At 40.1% G+C, this 23397-nt stretch overlaps 1 protein-coding gene across 3 annotated transcripts in view; it reads right to left on the minus strand.

Moving 5' to 3' along the window:
• Positions 1-23397, minus strand: part of PLEKHB2 (pleckstrin homology domain containing B2) — a 457251-nt gene that overhangs the window by 40615 nt on the left and 393239 nt on the right. The window contains exon 2 of one of the 3 annotated variants that reach the window (XM_069063365.1): positions 19-117. The gene's annotated coding sequence lies outside the window, so the exon portion shown is untranslated. Of the gene's footprint in view, positions 1-18; positions 208-23397 lie in introns of those variants that run through there. The other 2 variants (XM_069063364.1, XM_069063366.1) reach the window with 2 other exon arrangements.

Here is a 23397-nt window from a genome sequence, read left to right on the forward strand (position 1 = left end):
ACCCCTCCACAGGCTCACCTTCGGGGGAACTCAGCAGGCCACGAAACTCTCAATGTGGGAGCCTGGTCAGACGGACGGAACAACGGACGCACTTACTCCGGCTCTTCCCAACGGGACACTGGGCAGATTCAGCAGGTCAGATTCGGCCACCGAGCTCCGACGTCACTCCGGCCCCAGAGCTAGACACGCTACGCGTGCGCCGCGAGGATTTCTGGGAGTTGTAGTTTTGGCGGAAACTGCCCCGCCCATAGACGCTTCAATAATTAATAATGATAATAGTTAGCATTTACTATTTATTATTATCCCAATTTTTCAGTTGAGGAGGAAGATGATGATTATGATTATTCAGATTTCATTTGATCTTCATAACAACCCTGAGAGGTAGAGCTTTTATATAGAGAGCTCAATTATAGTTGAGGAAAATAATGATGAAAATTAGCATTTATTGAGCACCTACTGTGTGCCAGGTACTGTGCTAAGTGCTTTACAAATATCTCATTTGATCCTCGAAACCTTGGAAGGTAGGATCTGTTATCCCCATTTTACAGTTGAGGAAACTATTGAAGATGATGGTAATAAGTAGCATTTATACAGTGCTTTAAAGCTTGCAAAATGATTTATAAATATCTCCTTTGAATCTTACAACAACCTTCCAACATAAGGGCTGTTCTTATCCCCATTTTACAATTGAGGAAAACAATAAAAATAAGAACAACTAGCACTTTAAGGTTTGAAAAGCCTTTACAAGTATTATCTCATTTGATCTTTACCACTTTGATGCTCTTACTATCTGCATTTTACAGATGAGGAATTGAAGCAGACAGAGGATAAGTGACTTGCCTAGGATCATACAGCTACTAAGGCAGGGTTTGAACTCAAGCCTTCCAAACTCCAGCATTTTAGAATTAAAGCATAGGGACTGGGCTTATTGTGTCTTTCATAAAGCAAACTGCCAGATAAGGAAACTCCCTCTGCCAATGCCAGGGAGTATTTTCTCTATAAATTGTCTTCTTATAGAGGTAATCTAGCACTAAAAGATTAGGTGACTTGCCCTGAGTCACACAGCCAGAAAGTGTTGGAGGTGGGACCTGACTTTGACACTAGCTTTCTTTCGACTATACCTTGTTGCCCCTTCAACTTAACAGATATTTATCAAGCAACTAGTGTATGCCTAATAGCTTATTTTAGGCATTAGGGAAGATATAAAACTTAGATATGGTCCTCACTATTAATTTTCATGTCTTTCTAGAGGCGTAGACATAAGTGCTTATTATGTACAATGCTCTGTGCTAGACTGTATGGGGCTTAGCAAAAGTGTAAGACCAATTTTAGCTATCAAGGGATTGCAATTTAGCTTACAGTAAAAAGAACCTTTTTCTCCAGGAATCTGGAGACTCCTTTGGTGTTCCCAGCATAACCACTAATTCATTGGGGGTTGGGAGTAGTAAGAGGGGAGAAGGAAAGAGAGCAATTCACATGAGCTCCCTGAATTTCCATTTCCTTATTGTAAAGTGAAGTATGTAACAATGCCAGGCCTCCCTATCTTACCACAATGTTGGGAGGATCTGATGAGAATGTATATGAAAACATTCTACAAAGTTGAATACTCACTAAAAACTTTATTACTTTAGGACCATCTTCTATTCCATAGATTTGACTTCTTTGAGTATTTCAATAAAATGATTCATTTTTAGCTCTCCTGGTGTGTTTTATTCATGGTTGTTACAGTTGTTGATTTGTACCTAGGGTTTCATTAAAGAAGGGAATTCCCAAGGTGATGGGCAACCCCCATGTAACTTAGTCTTTAGATCACAGGTTCTTAATTAGCTTTGACACCTGGTGAAGCCTCTGGACCCTTTCTCAGAATTATGTCTTTGAAGGTATATGTGAAATACATAAAATTACAACGGAAACCAATTGGATTTAAATAGTTATTAAGACTTTTTTTTTTTAGGTTAAAGACCTCAGGTTAAGTAAAGCCCAGTGTTAGAGTTGCCTAAAGCACTAAGAGCCTTGACTCCTGTGGACTCATGATGAAGTGTGATTCTATCTTCTGAGTGTTAAAATGATCGGTATTCTTCCCCTAGTTTACAAACACAAAAGCCTGGAATAGAAGTGTGTTATTCTCTGCCAACTTAGGGCAGGCTTTGCCTTCAACAATGACACCTACCAATATGATTATTCCATATCCTCATGCTCAGTGCCCCGTGATGTTCTTTATCACCCCTTCTTATCCTCTGTAATACGTCTTTCTAAAAATTTTCCAATCTGTATTATTATTGCTCCTTTCTTCTCTTCTTTTTCTTTTCCTCTCCTCCCTTTTTTTTCCTTTCCTTTCCTTTCCATTGTGTTCCTGAACCTTTTATTTTCTCTTAAAGTGGTTTCTCTAAATGTAGGTTGGTTGTAACATTGCTGCCTTGTAAACTTTGACCTTCTTAATTACCATGCACTAGATTTAGTCAGATGTCTTTAACCTAAGTCCTAGTTCCTTAAATTGAACAAACTTTTAAGTGATTGAAATGTATAGGGGAGGGGGAAGGGAGGGAGGGAGGAAGGAAGGAAGGAAGGAAGGAAGGAAGGAAGGAAGGAAGGAAGGAAGGAAGGAAGGAAAGAAGGAAGGAAGGAAGGAAGGAAAGAAGGAAGGAAAGAAGGAAGAGCCTTTCTTTTGAGGACATATTTCTTTGCTGTATGATTGAGCAAATCACTTCCCCTTTCTGAGTTTTAATTTTTCCATTTGACAGTAGGATTGGAATGGAAAATCTTTTAGGTTCCTTCTAGCTCTAATATTCAGTGATTTTTTTTAATCTTACCTATATACAACCTAGATGACCCCTGCTGGCGTCATGGCTTTATTCTCCTTTTTCTGTCAGTTCTCTGATTTCCTAAATAAACAGTAGGATTATGTCAGAATTTCTGAGCTACCTTCAGAAATAACCTTCAGTCATTCCAAGCTGATCTTTTTCTTCCTCTGAAATATTCAGGACTTTTGCCATCTTGCTTGACCTCCAGAGGCTACAAACCTCCCACCAATTGGCTCCCAGAGATGTACCTATTAGGGAAGCAGGTAGGTACAAATCCCACTGTGTTCTCTGTCTCATTCCCAGTTCCCAATGTGATACAAGTGAAATCAAAGAACCCTGACAAATTAGAGATCCTCTAGAAGAAGGCTATCATGATGTTAAGGCCTTTTCATCTACACAAGTCCTAGTTATAGAAACTGGGGATGTTTTATCCTGCAAAAAGGAAGACAAGAAGAGGACATTATAGCTGTTTTGAAATATTCCAAGAGTTGTCAAATTGAAAAGACATTGGACTTGTACTTGACTCCAGAGAAAACTAGAAGCAGTGGGTAATAAAAATATGTTCCCCAAAATGTAAGTGAAATACAGATTGGATCATGTCACAAGGTTTAAATTAGGTTGCAGGGATATATTTTAAAAGATCTGGAATCTAGAAAGCCTCATACCAAGTCTCCAAGAGTGACTGTGATTTCTACCTTAAAGTACAGTAAAAGGATTTACATTCTTGGGAGATCACTCCTTCCCTCCCCAAATTTAAAGTTCAGAATAAAATCCTTTCTCTTTCTCTAGTCATTGTGGGAGGGAGGGGGAACTACAAGATGTACTTCCATTTGAGAACCAAGGGTGGGTAATACTTAGCTTACTCTCCACCAGATTAGTTCCCTGACCACAAGTTCTTGTTAAGAAAAGGATAATCAGAGATAGCTAGCAGACATTTATGTAAGCAAGAAGTAAAACAGCTCTAGAAGTTATACAGACTATGGTAGACAAGATAATATGTAAGAGTAAATTGCTCTTCAAATCAGGACCATGACAAAATTTTAGCCCAACGGAGAAGAGATACCTTTTCTCAAGAGTCTCTGGATTGCAAGCATTGGGAATCAAGGGACTGGTTGTGGACCAGTCTTGGCCCACATGCCTGGGGCTCAGGGAACTCCATTTAACAGTTCAAAATTTTCTTATTTGCCTTTGCTAAAATACCATTTCTCAGCTTTTCTAGATCCGTCCTCCAGGAATGTAGCATCACCAAGTTTAGGGGTCTCTCAGCCAATCAACAGTCACATCTCCCTTCAAGCCATAAGAGTTACAGATTGTATTTCAGGGAATCACCAGGAAAACCTTCCTTATAGTTGTCACTGTCCAAAAAGTAGAATGGATTGCCTTGAGAGAATAGGAAATTCCCCTGCATGTGTTGGCTTAATTGGCATACAAAAGGCTTGAACAAATGAAATGGAGATATCCTCCCTTGTGTTAAAGAAGGCAAAAATTAGTGTGAGTTTCCAGGTTGATAGAGAGGTAGCCATCATGTTACCATGAACACATTATGTTGCTATTTCTTTGTCCCTTTCCTGATCTTCAATAAATAAATATTGGAGAGGGAAGAAACTGGTGGAGGTTGACCAAGACACTCCTTCCTTATTATCTCTTCTTGCCCTGCCCCCTTGTTGGGAAGGTACCTGATAGTGAAACTGGGAAGCGTTGGTAAAATGGGTTTTATCAGAGACTGGAGGGCATTCTTCCCCCGGGTGTGTGGCCTGGTGTAAGCCAAAAAGAAGCTTCCATTGACTTTCTTCTGGGATAAGAAGTTGTCCTTAGGGTGTTTGAAACCACCCAGAGTAGGAAAGAGAGTATCTCCTTTCTTTAGCAAGGTCCTATTCTCAAGGGCTGTACAAAGGTGTAAAAGAATCAGCGAGCTATGAGAGTATAGCCAACTGGCCTGCAGCATTCTTTGCTGAGTGTCTGCCAGGCGATTTCCCACAGCCTTATTGCTTTCCCCTTTCTGGTGGCCTTTGCAAAAGATAACAGACGAAGGTTTTTGAACAGCTTGGAGGAGATATGAAATCTTCCATGCATGTTTAATAGGGGAATTTTTTGCTGTCAGATATCCTCTTTCTTTCCAAATTGCTCCATGGGCATGTAGAACATGGAAAGCATATTTTGAGTCAGTAAAAATGTTTACTCATTTATTTTCCCCTAGCACTCCAGTCTCTGATAAAACTCATTTTACTGCAGTGAGCTAGGAGAAACCATCAAACAGGTCTGTCAGGCCTGCCCAACCTGTGCTCAGGTGAATCCTGAAAGGGCAGTCAAACCTCCTCCCCTTTTAAAACCTGTTCAGAGGGGCAGCTAGGTGGCACAGTAAGTAGAGAGCTGGCCCCAGAGTCAGGAGGACCCGAGTTCAGATCCAGCCTCAGACACTTAACACACACACACAAAAACCTAGCTGTGTGACCTTGGGCAAGTTACTTAACCCCAATTGCCCTCCAAAAAGCAAAAACAAACAAACAAACAAAAACACATAAAACCTGTTCAGAAGAGGGGTGCCTACCCAGGTGAAGACGGGTAGATAGACTTTACACATATGCACCCATGTAGGGGTTTCAAATTTCTTTTGGTTTTTGTTGACACCTTCACTAATTGGGTAGAAGCTTCCCCTTGCAGAACTGAAAAGGCTCAGGAGGTATCAAAGTTCCCATTAAAGGAAATTATACCTCATTTTGGCTCGCCTGGCTTCTTACAGAGCGACAGTGGCCCAGCTTTTATTTCACAGATAACCCAGGCAGTGGCAAAGACATTTAAAATCACTTACCACATCCACTAAGCCAGGCATAGTGTCCTTGGGCTGGGGAGAAACTGCCTGAGATGATGTGTGGAGGCCAGGGAGAAATGTGATTTTGGAACTGGGTCTAAGTACAGGCACCCAAGCACCCCATCAAAACAAGGTAACAATTGTAAGCTTCAAAAAGTCAGAAGCCACGAGAGGTATAGAAACAAGTTTATGGCAGAATCTTCCATAAATGGGGGTGGTGGCCAGGTAGCACAGCGAGTAAGAGCACTAGCTCCAGTGTCGGGATGACCTGGATCAAATCCGGGCTCAGATACTCAGCACCACACCCAGAAATAATAACTGGCTGTGTAACCTTGAGCAAGTTACTTAACCCCAATTGCTTAAAAAAAAAAAAAGAATCTTCCATAAATGGCATAAATCTCCAGTGAGGAGTCAGCTCCACCCAACCCAGCAGTGAATCATCCCAGCAGGCAAGACATCCTATACTGCATCCATTGGCTATGCCACATCAAAAAGTGAACTTGGTGATGGGAATATTGGTAGTTACCACTTTAAGTCTGAATCTGAGAGGACACAGGCTCTGGGAAGCCCCTTGAACTCTCCTTGAATCTTCCCGCTGGATCTGGTGTTTACCAGAAGCTATAAGCCTTTGATTATTGCTATGCCCAATTTTCTGTTACCCTAAACCTAGCCTAGCCCTCCATTGTCTAACTCCAGCTATCCTTCTGCTCCTTCCCACCCTGGATCTTACCAAAACCCCATTCTCTTGTTCCTGGCCTCCAACTTCTAGTCACCCCAGACTAATTGGGCACCACTACATCCCTCCCACAGTCTTTCTACATATAAGATCCATCTTGTTTCCATGAAGTTGCTCAGATTCAGTCTGGCCTGCCTGGCAATCACAAATGCTCAGATTCCTTCAGTCTAGCCAATGCTGAGATTCCTTCAGAGTCTAGACAATATGGTGAATTTTTAATAAACTTTGTTTTTCTTTGGCTTAAAGAAGGCTTGAGTTGAACTGATTTGGGTAGGTCTCACTGTTTTGGGGTCCAAACACCCTTAAACCTCAACAAATCCACTCTCCCTAGAGACCAAGGCAGTAGAAATTTTGAGGTTTGGAGGTTTAGGGGTGCTAAAGACACCAAAATACCAACATGCAGGTCCTGCCAAATGAATTCAACTCATGCCTTCTCTCAGTCAAAGTAAAACAAAGTTTATTAAAGATTCACCTTAATCGGTAGAAGCTTAAGGAGACTAAGTATTTGTGATGCTTGTTTGGACAAGCAGACCAGAATAATCTGACACTGGGTGAGTCTGTGCTACCCGTGTTTCCCTGATAATAAGCCCTCCCCCGAAAATAAGCCCTATTGAGATTGCTACTGTAGTGAAGGTGATCCCCTGCGCTACACGCTACATTACGGTACCCTCTGTATGCACCGCTTCCCCCCCTCCCTCCCTCCCTCCTTCCTCCCTCCCTCCCCCCCATCCACCCCCCCTTCCTCCCTCCGGCCCCCCCGGAAACGCACGCCGCGCTCCAAGTTGCATCCAATCAGAGCTGCAGCAGTGAGCACATCATCCTGTCCTTCCCCAGTGATTTGCTTTCTGGCGCCATTGAGAGCAGTGCTGCGGAGGAGAGCTGAGGCAGGACAACATAAGCCCTCCCCTGAAAATAAGCCCTCTGGTGTTTTTCTTTCCAAAAAATTTAATAAGACAGTGTCTTATTATCGGGGAAACACGGTAGATTAATCTCAGCTCTTTTGTGGAGGCATGAGGGATCTTATATACTGAAAGACTATGGGAAGGATCTGGGGGTGGGTGGTATAGAGGAGAGGTTTGGGGAGGGTCTTGAGGAGGAGTCTAAGGAGGATCTTGAGATCAGACTCCAGGAATGGGATTAAGGGTGGGAAATAGCTGGAGGCTACCTGGAGATGACAGATAATGGAGGGCTAGGCTAGCTTAAGGGTAACAGATCTGGGTATAGATATTTTGGGAGGATCAAGGGTGGGTAGTAGCTGGACAATGGAGGGCTAGGCTAGGTTTAGAGTAAGAGATTTGGGCCTAGCTATAATGAAAGGCTTATGGCTTCAGACAAATGCCTCATCAAGCAGAAAGTTTCAAGGGGGTTCTCAGAGCCTGTACCCCATCAGAAGCAGAAGAGTCTAGCTTCCTCAGTTGACTTCAGTATAATAAACATTTACTGCAGTACAAACTATTTGGATTCAGAGAACCTGGGTTCAGATCTCAGCTACACTGGGTACCAGTAGGTTACTAATATCATCATCCAGATTGGTTATGTGGTACAGGAGATCTCTAGTCTCAGGCAACATGAAGTTACTTCAATATAACATCTTTCTTGGCCCCACAATCCCAGGGAGAGGCTACGGCTGTGACATGCGAAAAACAACAGGACTTTCTTTTTGTCTCATGCCTCAGGTGTGTGGTAATAGAGGGCTGAGTAATTGTTGAATTTACAGAGGCTAATAGTAGGCAGCCCTCAATGGTTGATGTAGGTTGGAATAAATGTTGCTTCTGCAGAAGGGAAAAGGAGCTATAAAGAACCATGTATTAAGGAGGCCTCAAATCCCAATTTCTGAGGTGGGCCTGAAATGGGACCCTCACCCTATGGAGTTAGGCAAGGAATAATAGAGACTGAAGTAGGTACAGGGAGCTTGCTGCATATGACTTAGAAAACCAAATTAAAAATATATATTTGAATTTTTATTGATTTTGTTAAGCATTTTCCAGTTACATTTTAATCTGGTTCAGGCAGTGGGTGTGAGGCCTTAAGCTTGACACCTCTGATTTCTACTTATGTAACAGAATATGAGGAACAGAGGGCATAAGGGAAATCCAGAGGGAAAGCACAGAAAAGGAAGACTGAGCATACGAAAAATCTTCAGCATTTTCCTAGTTTTGCTGAGCATTGGCCTTACAAAAAAAGTGGTAGATTCTGAAGAGGTCATCATAAAATGATGATGTTTAGGGTAGGGCTAGGGGTGCTGGAGACCCCAAAATACCAACATGCCAGGTCCTGCAGAATAAATTCAACTCAAGTCTTCTCTCAGTCAAAGAAAAAAAAACAAAGTTTATTAAGAGTTTGCCCCTATTGGACCCAGAGTAAGTCTGTGCTAGGTCATTCTATGGCAATCTCATACCACATGGAGACAAGAAGGGGGCTTATATACAGAAAGGTTATGGGAGGAATCTAGGGGTGGTCTAGAGGAGGAATTTGGGGAAGGTCTTCAGGAGGAGTTAATGAGGTCAGAGTGATTAAGGGTGGGAAGTTGCTGGAAGTTACCTGGAGATTTGGGTATTCATCCTTGGGAGGATCAAGGGTGGGAAGTAGATGGACAATGGAGGGCCAAGCTAGTAAGAAAGGTTTGGGCAGAGCCACAATGAAAGGCTTATGTCCTCATGCAAATGCCTCATCAAATGGGAGCATTCAATCAGAATTCAAGGGGGTTCCCAGAGCCTGTACCTCAAGGAGAGCTCAAGGGGGCTCCCAGAGCCCATACCTCATCAGAATCTATGGTTCAATATTGGCCCAACAGGAAGAATCAGAGCAAGAGAAGATGATAAATCTATAAAAAACAGAACATCTCCTATCCTTAAGACCCAGGCAAAACTTCACTTATCTATCAACAACTTTGTGGAAAAAAGATTGAAAAGCTAATTACAATAAGATTAACTTTAAACTAAGGGGGCCTCTCTGAGTTGTTTCCCAAAAGCCCAAAGGGTAGGTACTTGAATAAATTGAACTTGGAAGATCAGCAAATGGTCTCTTCTGGAATGTGTACTGTACCCATGTGATATTTATACATTCAGACTGCCCAAGGCTATCATAGCTCCCGGAAGTTTGAAATACTTTACTTCTTTTACAGCTAAATGAGTCATCAAAAAATATCTTTAAGATTAACAGGGAAACAGGTAATTGGGTCCCTGTCTTGAGGGGCCAAAGAAGAACACAATATAGGCAAACGGAAAAACTGGAACCCCAAGGTTTAAGATATCAAAGCACTTAGATAAGACCTCAACTACATGTCATAAGAGAAGTAAGAAAGAAAAGAAGGGAGGTAGGGAAGGAAAAAATAAACATTTATTCAGTACCAGCTATGTTCCAGGCACTGTGCTAGACACTCTACAAATATTATCTCATTTTGATGACGTTTAGGCTCAGGGAACACCCTTGAACTCTCCTTGAACCTTCTCACTTGATCTGGCCTTCACTTGAGCCCAATTCTCTGTTAACCTAGCCTAGCCCTTCATTGCTTGTTATCTCCAGATCACTTAATGCTATTTCCCACTCTTAATCATATCTTGGTTCCTGGAGTCCTAACTCAGATCTTCCCAGCCTATTGCCCACTCCCATAAAGACCCTCCCTAAAGCCCTCCTCTAGTCACCCCAGACTACCTGGCCTAGATCCCTCCCTCATTCTTTCTGATGAGGTATGGGCTCTAGGAACCCCCCTTGAACTCTGATTGAATCCTCCCATTTGATGAGGAATTTACATGAGGCCATAAGCCTTACATTGTGGCTGGGCCCAAACCTCTGTTACTAGACTTCCCACCCTTGAGTATCAAAATATCAGTCCACCCTTGAACTAGCCTAGCCCACCATTGTCTGTTGCCTCCAGCAACTTCCCGCCCTTAATCACTCATTGACCCCTCCTCTAGACCAGCCCTAGTTCCTTCCACAACTTTCTGTACACAAGACCCCATCTTGTCTCCGTGTGAGAGCACCATAAAATGACCTAGCACAGGCTTACTCTGTGTCCAATACAAGTAGACTTTTAATAAAATTTACTTTTCTTTGGCTGAGAGAAGACTTGAGTCGAATTCATTTGGCAGGACCCGGTGTGTTGGTATTTTGGGGTCTTGTGTACCCCTAAACCTCTGACCTCAACATTTTATGGTGACCTCTACAAAAATGCCATATAAGCTTCATTCTAAACCAGGCAAGTTATCATCTCCCTATTCCTTCAAATTGTGCCTTTTAAAAAATGTGTTCCAAGATCTCATTAGGTTTTGTTTTTTGTTTGGGTTTGTTTTGTTTTGGGGAGGGTTGACTGTCACATCACAATTCATACTGAGTTTGCAGCCTGCTAAGATCTCAAGAGCTCTTTCAAACTACTACCTAACCATTCTTTCTATGTAAGGTTTATTTTTTGAATCCAAGTTTGAAACTTTACATTTAGTCCCATTGAATTTCATTTTATTAGATTAGGTTCAATATATTAATCTGCCAAGACCTGTTTGGATCCTAATTCTGTCATCCAGTATATTAGCTATTACTCCCAGCTTCATGTCATCTGCAAATTTGATAAGTGTATCTTTTTTTTTGCTTTTTGGAGGGCAATTGAAGTTAAGTGACTTGCCCAAGGTCACACAGCTAGTAAGTGTTAAGTGCCTGAGGCCAGATTTGAACTTAGGTCCCTGTGCTCTATTCACTGTGCCACCTAGGGGCCCTGCTGAGTGTATCTTTTTAGACTGCTATAGTATACATCTATCCCCCCATTCTAGACCTTTATGGTTTCTGAAAAGAAACCATATTTCTTTAATACAATAGTATTAAAGTGTTTTCTTTATACAATAGTGTGTTTTCTAATTGTTACACTTAGTCTTTCCTATCTTACTGGACTGTAGGTTCTTTGAAGATAGGAACAATTTAATAATTATGTTTGATGCGACACAGGATTAGCATTATACTGAAAGGTAGATAGAGTTATGTAATATAAAGAGCGCTAGACTTGGAATCACAACCAATCACAACACAATCAGCTCTACTCAGTTTGCTTCTTGGCCAGAAAGGCTGATGACGACGATGATGATGATGATGATGATGATAACTGGCTTTTATATAGCACTTTAAGGTTTGCAAAACACTGTGTGCACCTTATCTCACCTGATCCTTATAAACACCCTGTGAGATAATGTTCTCATCCCCACTTTAAATTTGGGGGAACTGAGGCTCAGAAGAATTAAGTGATGTATCCAGGGTCACACTGCAAGTTAACTGTCTGGAAGTAGAAACTGAAGCAAGGTACTCCTGATAGAATACCTTCTCGATAGAGTCCACTGCTCTATACCACACTGTAATACTTATGTTTTTGTAGCATCATAGGATACAGAGTTGGAACGTAGAAATTTTATATATAAGGAAACATTTTTTGGAGGGAGAGTAAATTGTAAGTGACATGATAAATGTGAGCCATTGTCATTATGATTTGTAAACTGTGAAGTGCTATGACCTATGAACTATTTGTTTATTCTTTTTTTCCTGATTTTATAGTTTTTTTAAATAGTGTTATAGATTTTTTTTAAAGCAGGTTAAAGGGTTAAGTAACTTGCTCAAGGTTACACGGCCAGTTATTTTGTGTGGGTGCCAAGTATCTGAGGCTAGAACCGATCCCAGGTCTCCCAACGCCGGGGTCGGCACTCTTACTCGCTGGGCCACCTGGCCATCCCTAGTTTTATAGATTTTTTAGTATCTCCTAACTAAATTGTAAAACTGGGGGCAGAATCTATGCTAGATACTCTCACAGCCCCTGGGACAGTGCTGGGTCAAAGTACACAGTCAATGCTTACTTGATGTTTCATTGTCATCAATCTTCTCCCTCAAATATTCAGTGGCCTAACCTCAGTTCCCTCCCTTCTGAACCATTTACTTCTTTCTTCTCCCTATTATTCATGTGACACTTCACATATTATTTATCTTAAGTAGTCATGCATACATTAAGAAAAGTTTAAAGTCCTCAACAAGGAGTGAATAATTTTTAAAAATAAAATATTGACACTCTATAAAACATCTCTTTCATCTCCCAATATCCACCTTCCCATTTCCCAGTGACATCCTCTGAACTCTCCTACTTCCATATCAGCTTCTTGGACTTCTAGAGATAATAACCTGCCTAAACTCATTTTTCACTGAGTAGCATACTCCTACCCCCCCTCAAAAACTCCCCATCTCAGTGATTTTGAAGCGAGCCCTGTTCCCTGTCCCCCACTACCTACTTCCTTATTCTCAACCCTTACAATGTCCCACCCAAGATCTACCTACCTCTTCCAGTGTGCTCTGTTGGAATGCCTGTTTCATAGGTAACAAACTTGATTTCACCTCAAACCTTTTTCCTTTGTCATTATTTTCATCTTCTTGCACTCCTTGAAACCTGGGTCCTGACTCTTGCTGTTGGAGTTAGAATATTCCTTCATCCTTGATCCCCATTACCATTGGAGACTGCCTCTAATGCCATCATTCAAAACCTCTCTTCCTTTGAGGGCTACATAATCCAAGATAGCGCCCCAAGAACGGTGGTTCACATACCTGAGCTGATTATTAGGATTGGGTTGTTTTGGGGAGACTGGGTTTTTTTTTTGGCAGTCTGTTTTTAAATTATCTATCATCTATCTATCTATCTATCTATCTATCTATCTATCTATCTATCTATCTATCTATCTATCTATCTATCTATCTATCTATCTATTTACAGTTTAGGACATTCAGTTCCACAAGCTTTTGAGTTTTAAATTTTCTCCCTTTCCTTCTCCTCCCAGCTCCCGAAGACAGCATGCAGTCTGATATAGGGAAACATATCATATTAGTCATGTTGTAAAGAAAAATTATAACCAATGGAATCAATCACAAGAAAGAAGAAACAAAACAAAATGGAGAGAGAGTAAATAGTGTATTTCAGTCTGCCTTCAGACTCTGTAATTCTTTTCTCTGGATGTGATTAGCATTTTCCATCCTAAGGCTTTTGGAGTTGTCTTAGAACCTTTCATTGCTGAAAAGAGCCAAGTCTATCAAAGTTAATCATCATACAATGTGACTATAAACATACAATGTTCTCCTAGTTCTGTTCTCCTCACTCAGCATCAGTTCATATAAGGCTTTCCAGGTTTTTCTGAAGTCCACCTGCTCATCATTTCTTATAACACAATAGTATTCCATTACATTCATATCATATACCACAACTTGTTCAGCCATTCCCCAATTGATAGGCATCCCCTCAATTTCCAATTTTCTACCACCACAAAAAGAGCCACTATAAATATTTTTGTACACGTGGTTCCTTTTCCCATTTGTATGATCTCTTTGAGATACATTCCCTAGAAATGGTATTTCTGGGCCAAAGGGTATGTACTTTTTTTGACAATCCTTTGGGCAAATTTCCAAATTGCTCTCCAAAATAGTTGGATCAATTCATAACTCCAAGGATTGTTGTTGTTGTTTCTGAGAGGGAAAGGCAAGGCAATTGGGGTTAAGTGACTTGCCCAAGGTCACACAGCTAGTGTCCAATGTCTGATGGAATGAGGTCAAATTTGAACTCAGGTCCTCCTGACTCCAGGACCTGTACTCTATTCACTGCACCACCTATCTGCCCTTGAATGATTTTTAAATGAAATGAAGGCCAGACATAGAAACATGAAGAGAAAAAATAAGCCTCAGAGATGGAATGTAAGAATGAAAAAGGCAAGGACTTCAGAACATGAATAACAATAAAAGAGGCTGATGAAACGGAGATCCCCAACCACCTTTTTACCTGGAGAAAGGCCATCTGCTGCTCCTTCTGCATGACCTCAAAAGATAGGAAGGATCAGCATAGCAGGAAACCACAACATCAAGGAGCAAGCCCAATATATCCTGAGTCATGTGGATGGTATAGATTCTGAGAGAAGGTGAGACCCACAAGAAGGGAGGCTTTTATAACACATCAGTAATAGGGGAAAGAGTTTTCCTAAGTTTTGAGGGGCTAAAATACGAGCCCATTTAACATATTTTTGTTTAAAATTTACAAGTCCTATATTTTATTACTTTTAAAGGTATTTAAGGAGCGAAGGGTCCTTTTTGTGGAAACAAAAGGGGCCATATATTGATGTTCCCAGGATTAGGAGATAAACCAAGATAGATTTTGTTAGATACTACCCCCGCCTCAAGGGTATACAGGTCCGTCATGGTCATGTCAGGACCAGTCCCAGATGAAATATGGGTTATGCTTACATTGTTATTTAATTTTATGTACATTAGTATTATCTCTTAAACGAAACTGTAAGTCCCTTTATTACATGGCCCATGCTTTATTTCTTCTCTAGCCTCCACAGCACCTAGCACAGAACTGCTCCTGATGTTCAATATTGCCTTTTGTTATATTTTCCTGTGCCTTTTAAAGTCAGTCTTCTTGAACCTGACTGTTTATTCCTTTCTTGGAACCCTGGAGATGGTTGCAGAATAAAGATTTAGGTCTAATTCCCTCAGCTGATTTCCATAGTATTATACCGGGGGTAGGAAACCAGCAGCCTAAAGGCCACAGGTAGCCTTTCAGGTCCTTGGGTGTGTTTTGACTGAGTCCAAGTTTTACAGAACAAATCCTTTTATTAAGGCTATTTGTTTTGTGAAATTTGGATTCAGTCAGTAGGCCACACTTGAAGACCTAGAGAGCCACATGTGGCTTTGAGACTGCAGGTTCTCCACCCCTGAATTATACAGCCCTTGAGTGCAGAGTGTTTATTATTTCTGATTTTGTCTCCCCAGGTCCTAGTATAGTGCTTTTCATATTTTAGGAGCTTTATAAATGTTTGTTGAATTAATGTGTAAATTTCTTGAGCAAAGTTTTTTTTTTAATTTTCCTTAAACCCAGAACTCAGAATTGCTATAAAACTTTTATAACACCAATTTTATTTCCCCGAGTAAGACTGATATCTGAGATCTTGTCTGAAGAATTACCTGAATGGAACCTGACAAGCATGAACTTCATTGACTTCTCTGGAGAATAAATTTAGAACATCGCCACTCTCAGTTCACATGGTACAGCTATATGGACAGATCAATCCAAAAGAAACTAGAAGGTGAGGTGCACAGAATATAGCTGGAGAGAATTGTAAAAAAGTAGAAATTGTCACCCTTTCTTAGTTTGCTTAAGGTTTTGAAAGTTAGTCTGAATGTTTTGAAAACTCAAAAGAGAATTAGGCCATTGGAATCTTTCCAGGATTTCTCAGCTTGCAGACACAGAGGGAAGGGATAGGAGCACTCTGGAAAGCAAAGATGAGATTCTTAGGAAGACTTGTCAGTAAGCCAGGAGTCTCAAGGTTAAAAAAAGCTCCTAAAGATAGAAAAAGGCAACCTTGTCTAATACTCCTGTAGTTTAGGTACTAGCCAAAGTACCTTACTATTCTCCAGACACTACCCTTCCTCCCACTCCTTCCTGAGACCCACATAAATTACTATATGGGAGCGAAAAAATTAGCAATGTATACATATATGCATTACATGTATACATATATGTATATATTCCTCTCAGATTTTTAAAGTTAAATCTGTTGCTTTAAAAAGCACAGTAAGTCACTTAGTTACAAAAACCCAGTAGAGTAAAATACAATAAAAACTTCAAATGAGACATTTTTCCCCATATTTTCCTCCCATCTCTGTCTCTCACACACTAAACTAGAAGAGGTAACAGTTAATAATTGTTGGTTTTCTAGCTGGTAATTTTAAAATAACCTACTTATCTGTGGCTACTTTTTTATCATTTTATTTTATTTTAATTTTTTGGAGGGGGCAGGGCAGGGCAATTGGGGCTAAGTGACTTGCCCAAGGTCACACAGCTAGTGTCAACTGTCTGATGGAATGAGGTTAGTAAGTGTGAAGTGTCTGAGACCACGTTTAGGTCCTCCTGACTTCAGGGCCCCATGCTCTATTTCCTGGCTTCCTAGCTGCCCCATCTGTGGCTACTTTTTACATAAATATCTTTAGAAGCAAAACAGTGGAATGAGCTTTAAAGGGAAGTAGGTTAAATTATTCAATCAATCAATTCTACCTCAAGAGAAGGAACTAATAAAAAACTAGGTCCAGGCATCTTTTTATCTGGTAAGAGATAGGAACCAAGTGTGAAGCCCTCACTATTTCCTTTAAACATACCAATAGGTGAATCAAAGTCATTGTAGCTATTTATGCAGAGATTCTATTCAAATTAATTGGGTAAAGTTGGTCACATCTTCTAAATTTTGCATAAAACCAGCAAGCTAATCTGCACTTTGGCCTCCCAGCACCTGCAGCTTGATGGTAGAAGCTGTTCCAGCCAATGAATCTCTTGAGAGGAAGAAGAGCCTGGGCCTTAAGGCTTAAAGATTCAGTCTCTGCTCTCCACCTCCTCCCCCTCCCTCCAATAAAGAACAACTTTGGATCTTGGCAGTGTCTGGGGAGCAGCTCCTGCTAATGTTGAAAGGACAAACCAGACATGCTAAGAAAAATCCACTTTAAGACTTGCTAGGAGCACAGACAGACAAACAAAAATCACATGCCTAAGGGAACTTCATGAGCGCCCTAGAAAGGGAAGACAAGCATGTCCAACAACCAAGAGGTATGAGTTAGCTCTTCACCATGCATTTTCTAAGTTTGAGCACACTTTCCCTTTGGACTCTATTTGTACTTGTGGGAGAATATCTAGTCTTCCTCTGGGGACCCAGCTGGCCAGTGTTAATGAGGGGAGGGAGAATAGCTCCAGAGCCAGTGACAGGTTGGCTTGTTTTATTCCATAAATTAAAAGTAAATTTTTTTTCTTTTTGGAGGGCAATTGGGGTTAAATGACTTGCCCAAGGTCACACAGCTACTAAGTATGTCTCCAGGGCCAGTGCTCTATTCACTCCGCCAGCTAGTGGCCCCTAAAAGTAAAATAATTAAAAGCTTAGTTGTGAACAGAGTCCAGAAAACAAAAGTCTGAAAACTGGGGGTGGGAGCTATAACTGTATGTCCAAGTGTTACTTTGGAGTCTTACTCTTCACTGTGACATAGAGGACATGACTTGCCGATAATTTCAGGATTCTACTATAGAGAGGAGCTGTTAGACACTAGAAATACTTCAGCCTTCAAAAAGCTCAGATTCTTTTTTTTTTGTCTTTTTGGAGGGGGGAAGGCAGGGCAACTGGGGCTAAGTGACTTACCCAAGGTCACACAGCTAGTAAGTGTTAAGTGTCTGATCAGGGATTTGATTTGGGACTGGTGCTCTATTTACTGTGCTACCTGGCTGCCCCCAAAGCTCAGATTCTAATGGGATGGAGGTGGGGTAGAAAAAAAAAATGTTAGGAAATCTCTGACTGGGAGTGGAGTGACTGCTCACATAATTCACATATAACCCATGGGTGTTGTAGACAGCTGCTGTCAGGGTATTCCTCAATCCTCTCCCCAACAAGAAAGGTTGAAGCCAAGAGCTCTCTACTCCCACCTATTGAGGCCTGTTCATTGTGGGGTTTTCCCACTTAGCTACTATACATTCTTTTCCCCTCCATCTTTCTCTTCTCTGTCATTCTCTGGAAACAGGGAAAGAAAAATCCTGGACCCCATCACCTTACCTTTCTCCCCTCCTCTCCTCTCCTCTTGCTAGAAGCTGTTTTAATTTCTTAAGAGTTTATTTCTAGCAGTATAACTGTGTATGTATGTGTTTATATAATTATATATATTTGTGTGTATAGACACACACATAGTATAACAAAATACTGAACAATGACCTTATAAGATATACCCCCAGTTAGAGATGGCCTAACGTTTATCCAGAACCCAAACTGAGGTGATGTCTACATTTGAAAAAGAGGAAATATATAGAAGAAAGAATTATTGAAGAAAAAAAAATAATACAATATATTTTACTGTTTAGTCTGAGGTCTGCCAGAAATATTATTTATTTATTTAATCAATCCTCTCCTCCCCCCATCCATACCCAAGCTATTTCTACTTAGGAGTTTGTTTTTTAGTTACATTTGACTCTTCATGAACCCATTATAGGTTTTCTGGGCAAAGATACTGGATTGATTTGTCATTTCCTTTTCCAGCTCATTTTTTACATATGAGGAACTGAAGCAAATAGGATTAAATTACTTTTCTCAGGTCAAGAGAGATGTTCAAATGTCCAAATCCCTTCCAACATGACTCTCTTCTCCAAGAAGATTTCAAGTAAAATGCATAGAAATCTTGAAGAACGAAGAGATCATAATGTGCTTTTAAAAAAATTGGAGTTAACATTACAGAAGTCACCATTCAGCTTTTTCCTAGATCACTTCCCCTTAAGAGTGCTTTCCGGTGATCATTATCTTAAATTTGAATTTCAAAAGAGAAGACTGTGTCCTTAGGCAGGCCTTGGTACCAATCATTCCTGGTGGGTGGGAAGAATATCATCCCATTTGGCCAGAATTAAGTTTGGTTATAACCTTTACCCCATTTCAGAGGAAGCCCCTACCTTTTGTTCTCCCCACTTTCCTTAAAGGGAAAGGCCTAGAAAATGTTTTAGGCTAGAGAAATAGTATTTCTTAATATTTCCAAAGAAATTAAAAACGAACTTTTTTTTTATGCTCCCATATTATGTTGAGGTAAAGATGGCAAGATTTGGTAACTGATTTGTTATATGAGCCAAAGGAAAGCAAAGAGTTGAAGTTCACAGCAACATTGAGAACTTGGTTGATAGATAGTGGTGTCCTTAAAAGTAATGGGGAAATTCAGAAACAGGAAGGTTTTGGAAGGAAAAGATAATGAATTCTATCTCAGACATATTGCAAGTGAGATGTAGTAGTAGTAGCAGTAATAGCAGTTGAATTATTTCAGCTGTCTCTGATTCTCTGTGATTCCATTTGGACTTTTCTTGGCAAAGATACTGGAATGTTTTGCCATTTCTTTCTCCAGCTCATTTTACAAAAGAGGAACTGAAGCAAATAGGGTTAAATAACCTGCCCAGGGTCACTCAGCTACTAAGTGTCTGAGGCCAAATTAGAACATAGGTCCTCCTAACTCCAGGGCAGGCACCCCAATGAAAGCACCACCTCTCTGCCCAGTAGTAGTGTCCCTGTCAAAATGGTTACAATGGGGGACAGAATGTGGGAGAGAAACTAAGATTGGATATGTAGATCTGAAGTCATCAGTATAGAGGTGAAAATTAAAACCACAGGAACAAAAGAAGTCATCCAGTGAAAGTATAAAAAGAAAAAAAAGGAGGATATATGACTAAGCCTTGGTGATTAGCCAAAATTAATGTGACATGTATGTTGATACAGTGAAGTGTATCACTCAATACAGAGTGGTTAGACAAGAGAACCACTAGAGAGTGGTGACATGAAAATCCAGAATATCCAGGAAGAGATGGGGTTCAGCAGCATTAAATGCTACAGAAAGGTGAAGAAGGATCCCCATTCCATTTTTTTCTTTTTGGAGGGGAGAAGGTAGGGCAATTGGGGTTAAGTGACTTGCCCAAGGTCACGTAGCTGGTTTGTGTGTGTGTGTGTGTGTGTGTGTGTGTGCTAAGTGTCTGAGGTCGAATTTGAACTCAGGTCCTCCTGACTCCAGGGCTGGTGCTCTATTCACTGTGCAACCTAGCCACTCCAGGACTTTAAGTTTTGAAAAGCACTTCACAAAGCTTCTCAACTGATTCTCACAACAACCCTGGGGAGATGAGTGATATTATTATCCCCATTTTACAGATGAAGAAACTGAGGCAGACAGAACTTTAAATATCTAGCCCAAAGTCACACAACTAGTGTCTGGAGTCACATTGGAACTCAAGTCTTCCTGAGCTGAGTCCAGTGCTCTGTTCATAGCTACTTAACTGCCTCTTTTTAGAATCACTTCTAACTAGTTTGGGTATATTGTTTCCCAGTTATAAATTGTATATTTCAAATTGGAAGTGGGTAAGAGGCATTGCTAAACACAGGAACAATGATAACAAATAGCTTCGTTAAGGTCAATGATAGGAAGAAAAGACCTATTTATACCAAGCTATTCCTAGTTGTACATAAAGAGATGGAAACAGAGGGAGAAAAAAAAAATCCATCTTCACTATGAGAAAAACATCTCACGTTCATTTTAGCTAGTATCTATCAAGCACCTACTATGAAACAAACCCAAGACTAGAGTATCTCGGAGAGGATGCAGAAGAACATGAGATTTCGTCAAGGAAGAATTTATCATCTAGCTTGAGAGACCACACATAATCACATGAAACACTTAGAAAAACAAACAAACAAAAAACAAAAACAGTGCACTATACAAGGATCAATAAAATATGAAATATTTAATGAAAGATAAATATAATATGAACAAGTGGTAAAATATGTCCTACAGACAGACAGAAAGGGAAGACTACAATGCATGATGGAGCTTTCCAGAAAAGCTTTTTGCAGGAAATAGGGCCCTGACCTGGGACTTAAAGGATGAGTAGGAATTGGAGAGCTAAAGTTAGTTCTCATTCACACCTCTCAGATTATCACTACCTCCCAGGTATATAGCTGTCTTATGGTCTTTCCAAGATAGTCTTCTCCCAGAGAAAGATGAGCTGATATTTCTTCACACCTAAGGGAGTTGGTAACAACCTATTATTCCTCCCAAAGCAATTCACATTTAAAAGGACCCCCAAGAAGGCAATGCTTAACCCCAAAGGGTTACTTGATAATGGTGGAATTCCAAGCTCTGTAAGATTTGTTGAAGGAGTTTTGTTTTTGTTGCTGTTATTGTTGTTTTTGTACAAAAAGGACTTGCTAGATTTCCTCCATTTTACCTTAGTATAAAGACAATCCTAAGAGGAAGATCAGGGTATTATGAAGAAAACACTGGATTGGGAATCAGGTTCTACATTCTGCTACTTGGGCAAATCACTTAAACTTTTCTGAACTTCTATTTCCTCATCTGTAAAAACAATTTTTTTTTTGAGATGGGGTCTCTTATCTCACTCAAGTTGGATGTGCTGTAGCCATTCATGGGCTACTGATCTGCAGGGAGACTTTGTCTTCCTCTCTTTTCAACCCAGGTCATTTCACCCCTCTGTTGCACCCTGTGGTCCTGGGATCTTCTTTTATTGGTGCCAGTCAATGTGGATACACAATCAGCTTTGGCCCACCGTACCTTAGAAGTCCTGAGCTCAAGAGATCCACCAACCTCAGCCTCCCTAGTAGAAGGGATTGGTAATTAGACTAACTTAGATGACCTGATCTATAAAGTAAGAGATTCTCATTCAGAGTTGTAAGTACTTTTTCCAGTGACTATAGGTGGAGGGTGAAAGGTGAGGAAAACTTGCATCTCCTTTCAAAGCCCCTATTTCCTCTATCAGGCAACAAGGTGTTCCTTGCAATCTGCCACCCTTTCAGTATTGGTGTGTGTGAAGCAGAGGAATAGAACACTATTTCTTGTTGACCAGATAACAAGACACACCTTTATCGTTTGTTGCCTCTGCAAGTCCCAAGTCTAGTAACTAGATTTATCAGCTAGTGCTGCCTTCTATGCCTGGCAAATTCTCTCCATTGAAAACAACCATCATTTCTGAACAGATAACTCTAAAGCAGTATCCCTAGTCTGTATCTGGCTTCTGAGCTTTCTATCATTTCTAGTGGTTTATTAGATAATACTATTTAGATGACCCATAAGTTCAAACTCAACATTTCCAAAAGTCATTATTATCTTATTCTCTAAACGTGGACCTCCTCTTGATCTTCCTGTTTCTGGGGATTTGCAGAAAAGTATCATCTGATACATCATTATATCATCAGAGTTATAAGGAAAAAACTGACAACAGAATCTAGTAGAAGTTCTAAAGTTGAGCTGTGTGAAGTAAGAAATAACAAATAGACTAGATAAAATGAAAGAAACCAGAGTTCAGGCTGGGCCAATATGAAATTGCTCTGTGGATTTGGTCTATATTGATTTCTGGGTAGTTTCAGATTCTACCCAAAGTTTTATAAACCATCTTTCTCCCACCTAAACCACATAGGCTTCTTCAAGTGTTCCAAGAGCCTTGTGTGAAAAGTACCTCTCATATACTTTTTTTTTTTAAGCAATCAGGGTTAAGTAACTTGCTCAAGGTTACATGGCCAGTTATTTCTGGGTGTGGTGCTAAGTATCAGTCCAGATTTCACCCCAGGTCATCAGCTCTTACTTGCTGTGCTACCTGGCTGCCCCTTCTCATATACTTATGGTAGTTATTTATACATACATCATTTCTCCTACTAGATCAGGAGTTCTTATACTGGAGATTATGAACTTGTTTTTAGTATATTGATAACAATTATAATTGATTTCCTTTGTAATACTATGTATTTTATTTTATACTTTTAAAAACATCATTCTGAGAAGGAATCCATTTATTTCACCAGACTGCCAATTAAAAATGAATTGGAGGGGTGGCTAGGTGGCCCAGTGAATAGGTCACCGGCCCTGGAATCAGGAGGACCTGAGTTCAAATCCAGCCTCAGACACTTGACACACTAGCTATGTGACTTTGGGCAAGTCACTTCACCCCAATTGCCTTCCAAAAAGCAAGAAAACAAAAAAAAATGAATTGGAAATTAAATAATCTAACCCTAGAAGACAAAAGAGGTCTAAGGACAAATCATAGAAACAATCAATAGTTTCATTAAAGAAAATGACTACAATGAGATGACATAATCAAAATTTATGGGATGCAGCCAAAGCAGTACTTAATGGCAAATTTTATTTCTCTAATTGCTTACATCAATAAAATAGAGAAAAAGCAGATCAATGAATTGGGCATGTAACTAGAAAAAAATAAGAAAAAGAACAAATAAAAATCCCCAATTAAACACTAAATTGGAAATCCTGAAAATCAAATTTTACATATATATATACATATATAAAAGATTTACAGTTTCATCTTTTTATTATACTGTTATGGAAATGCTTGTTTTATTCCATAAATTAAAAATAAAATAAAAAATTATAAATAAGATCAATTAGAAAATGATACAGAATCAATCTTAATCTTCTCAGCTTGCTTTGTATATATTTGTTTGCATGTTGTCTTTCCCATTGGAGTGTAAGCTCTTTGA

This window comes from Petaurus breviceps, unplaced genomic scaffold (genome assembly GCF_028583685.1).
Source record: "Petaurus breviceps papuanus isolate PSGF00001 unplaced genomic scaffold, PetGlider_PUasm1.0 90556, whole genome shotgun sequence".
NCBI classification, from domain to species: Eukaryota; Metazoa; Chordata; class Mammalia; order Diprotodontia; family Petauridae; genus Petaurus; species Petaurus breviceps.